Raw genomic sequence first — 4451 nt, forward strand, 5'->3', positions numbered from 1 at the left:
AACCATAGCTGCCAACGGAATATCCAGGAGGCGTGGCGTGTCGTCCTGCCGCAATCATTGTGTGCGTTGTCCGCTCGCCTGGTCCTGCTGCTAAAATTTTTACGGCTAAAAAGCTAATTAAGCAATCTTTTTGGAAAAAAAAAGCTAATTAGGATAGATTTTCTTGGTGCGACACTGGCTGACTGGCCCCACGTCGGTCTTGGTCATTCTGCGTCTAGAGGATCAACCCCGTCTGATCTGCCCCCTTCACCGCACATACGGGTTTCCGTCATTCTAGGCCTCACGCCTGCGTCCTCCAGAAAACTACCACAAATCCTACCTCGCGCCGACGCCCCCTCCGCTGCCCCTCCGACGCCGACGCCCCCTTCGATGCGGCTGCCTCCGATGCCGACTGCCCCAACGACTCCGACGGCCCCGACGCCGACTGCCCCTCCGAGGCCGACGCCCCCTTCGACGTTGCGGCCTGCTCGCCGATCGCCCGCAGCACGCCGTAGCTGCCCCCGGAAATCATGTCGATCTGATCTGTCGCAGCTTGACTGCCTTCTTTCCCTCCGACGCTGAGAGCATGGCTTATGGTTACGTCGAGTGCCGGCTGGGAGAGATGCCATGTCACGAAGCGGTGGTAGCGGACTCCACACAAAATTAAATGCTCTGCAGGTTCAGCAGCAACGTGGCGACGAAGGAATGGTGATGGCAGGCTCAAAAACTGCCCAACTGTGCAATCGTCCGCTTTGAGCCGGCGTGAAGGGAGTCGCCTGCTTTCTTCTCTCTCCTACCTTCTCTCTCCGCCATGTCGTATTTCCCCAGCTGAATCAGCCTCATAATACTTGCTCTGACGCCCTCCCACCCCCACGACGCCGTGACAGCAGGTACATGTGCGCAGAGCTCTCCTGATTTCTTCGTGATGGTCCTTTTACTACTAATCAGCTGACGTCAACTCACAGCTAATACATGTTTCAGTTTTTTGACCAAAATATATAGATCAGTTCTGAAAATATCACTTCTTTTGTGGTTCTAACAATTTAGATGGTAACTTGTATTTCTGAATGTGTGATTATTCTAAGGATGGATACTTGTCTTGGTGCTCCTCTCAGGCCGAGCGCTCCCGCCCACTCGTGCACTCGCCCACACTCGGAATTGGAGATATAATCTAAAAGCGCCTAGGTGATTTTCTGCTAAAGATCCTTAGTTTGTTTATAAAATGTGATAATGTGATAATTAATTGGTTATTATACAGGACTGACTATATGTGCAAGATCAAAATTTACACTATCAAGATTTTTAGGTTGCTCTCACAAGCTGCAGATTGTAGAGATATAGTGTTTTGCATTATCTGTGTACTGAACTAATCATTAAATTGATCGCATAAGTGAACCCTGTCCTACACTACAAATGCAAGGTTTATGATTTGTGAAGCCTTGGTTGGCAATAATTTTACTTAGATTAACCCTGTTCTGTACTGCAAGCTTGGTGATACTTTTCTGTTTATGAATTAAAATGTTACTACCAACTGTGCATCTGTCTTCAGAGTTAGATCAAAAGATTTTCTCCATACCCTGCTACATGACTATACAATTATGTTTGAGAAAAGATATTGCAGCCTTTGCTTTCGATGTAGGGTTTATTTGATGGGGGATGGCATATATGGTCATCGGAGAAGTAACCTTAGGGTGTACTGAGTATCAAATGAGATCACATAATGTATCATTGAAAACAGATTTGATTGAACATTAGAGTCTCACTCTCACGTAAGGGGCATCTTTCAGGTGCCTCTCAGGAGAGAAGCTAAGGTTCCCTCAAATATTTGGTCATCCTTCTTTCAAATGACATGGTAAGTATGACTACAACTACTCTACTTTCTATGAGGTGCCATATGGAGATTGATGAACTCTGCTTATATAAACAATGAAAACAGCATGGTTGTTTGATATTGTTTCAAATTTCTTTTGTACTAACTCAAAGGATAATTTTATTCATGCCAGTTGCTGCTCTTGATTGTGCCCATGGCTTTCCCTCTAGACACTGCTGGCAATTATCCATGGATACCTTGTGGTACTAAAATAATTTATGATTGTGCTGTTGTTGGCGTCTTGCCTAGCTGATGTTTGCAACTGAGGTTACTAGGCATTACCAGCATCATAGTAACATGCATTTACTTCTTGACTAGCTGATGTTTGTAGGTTATATGCATATGCTTGTACTTGAAGTCTACAATGACCTTACGATCCTGCTAAAGGAGTATCAATTGCTTGGCCTTCGAGTTGTGTGACATAGCTGATTTTTTGAATATATAATATTACAACTAGCTTATTTTCTCTATGCAGTTTGAAATGGTACATATTAAAGCTATATTTCTCAATGCAGGTTGAAATGAGATATGACTGAATTCTTATGTTTGGATTTATTCGAGAATGAATCAAGAAACAACGAATTTTAGGATTCCAGGATACTTATTCAGTTATACTTCATTTTTCCTTTCCAGTAGTATAGACTATAGACTTTGTACACTTGGCTACAACGTAACATTTGTCTTCTAAATGTACGCTTTTATGTATATTATATACATTTATTTCCCTTCTACAATCAATGTACCTTCTTATGATTATTGAAAATTACAGTTTGTGTGATTGTGCTAGATGATGCTTACTCCAAAAAACTAATTTCAATATTATTTGCTATAGGCAATGTGTAATAATGTTTTTTTTTGAAAATTTTGAATGTGTTACAATAGGTAAAACATGTGTTACAAACCATATGTTTCTTTTTCCAAATTATGCTCTCTATCACATCGTGGAAGTGTTACTAAAGCTCAAAAATATGTTACAAAAGACAAACATTGTAACACTTGATAAGTGTTCCACTAGATTACTAATTGTGTTACAGCGTAGTAATACTTTTCAGGTTATAAAGAAACACATGTATTCTATTCTAATAGATTAGACTATAGTAACATCGCATATAGGAACACTAACAAGATATGTTATTAGGAGACCTAGTAAAATATTTATTGAGCTATCGTAACACAAGTTGGTGTTACTAAAACCCTGTTCTGTAGTAGTGAAGACGATTACTATTCCGATACAGAGCGTGTAGTGCATGAGGGCGATGAGCATGCTGCTGATGATGTGCACCAAGAAGAGGATGCAGACGTCATTGAAGTTAATTTAGCAGACCTTGTAAGAACCAACAAGGGAGTTACCATTTCAGCAGATGATGAGGAAGATGAGGAGGATGAAGATGATGCTATCTTTGAGTATTATAGTGACACCGATGCCAATGGGAATGGTGTACATGATGATGTAGCCAAAGGCGACGACGACGACGACGGTGATCTATAGGAGTTTGCATTGCTTTCGGACGTGTGTCTTTGTTGCCTATTATTGGACATACATACTTCTCATGATATTGTTGTTGTGCTGGAATATTTCATGTTGAATTTGTGATGATGATGCATGTTTTATTAGATTTGCACACAGAAATTCTGGAAGGATAGACATTTAAATAAGCAAAAGATTAGATTGTTCGTTCATTATGTTTCAGATACAATCTAATCTTCACCAAGGAAGACCTTGTTTACAAAACTATCGGCGCTGAGTTCATTGCCGATTGCGTCAGCGGCTACATCAAATTGCACAACGAGCTTGTCGAAGCATGCCCGGCCTTTTCCTTCAGGGAAGACAGGCTCCAAAAGGAGAAGCTTCTGCCTGGTACAAGTTTGTGCCACAGCCAGAGCAGTTGCAGCCCCCTGACGGACCCCGTGGGTGGCGATTTCCGTGGCGCAGTTGGGGAGGTCCTGCAGGCGGTCCACGAGCAGGTTGCCTCTGGCGTTCACCGTGGTGGCGGCGCCATTCGCCGCATGGTCGAGGGTCTAAATTTGTGCCTCCAGGGCTTTCCATGTAGAAAAAATAGATGGTTATTGGGAAAACGAATCTTTGATCAGAACAAATTTTGCTCAGAGAGAAGATCTCTACCTGCAACTCTGCCATCGACATCGGACAGCATCGCCCGAGCGGTGGAGGTCTCACCCTCAGCGGCGATCAGGGCTGCCCGGGTGGCCTCCAAGCAGAGTTGGAGACGCACAATCTCACGAGTTGCCTCGGAGTAGAGGTCGCGGGTCCCCTTCCACCAACAGAGGTAGCGCCGAGCGTCATCTCCATTGTAGGAGTTGGGGGGAGCCGGAGGAGGAACTTGTTGTGGCTGCGGATTCAGCGCCGCGAGCACCCCGCAGGCCAAGCAGGCCATTGAGATGGTCATGTATGAACAAAATAGAGTTAGTGGTATGAACATGCATCAGGCAATGCAGGATTACGATCTTCTTACCCTTGGCGGCGAAGGTGGGCACGGAGTGGCAGATTGCCTTCTGGAGCTCCATCTGCCGAGCACTTGTTGTTAGTACCCATGATACAGATTGAGAGACTGGAGGCTCAGAGAGACTGGAGAGGGACTTGAGA

At 44.0% G+C, this 4451-nt stretch overlaps 1 long non-coding RNA gene across 2 annotated transcripts; it reads left to right on the forward strand.

Moving 5' to 3' along the window:
• The first annotated feature begins 278 nt into the window (after positions 1–278).
• Positions 279–2635, forward strand: LOC120686748. Of its 2 annotated transcripts, none has more exons than XR_005680355.1 (2): positions 279–869; positions 1065–2635. It is a non-coding gene; the product is annotated as an uncharacterized LOC120686748 (long non-coding RNA). The 2 variants fall into 2 exon arrangements; XR_005680354.1 differs by having other exon boundaries at positions 282–869; positions 1095–2635.
• The last annotated feature ends 1816 nt before the right edge of the window (positions 2636–4451 follow it).

This window comes from Panicum virgatum, chromosome 8N, assembly GCF_016808335.1.
Source record: "Panicum virgatum strain AP13 chromosome 8N, P.virgatum_v5, whole genome shotgun sequence".
Classification (NCBI taxonomy): domain Eukaryota; kingdom Viridiplantae; phylum Streptophyta; class Magnoliopsida; order Poales; family Poaceae; genus Panicum; species Panicum virgatum.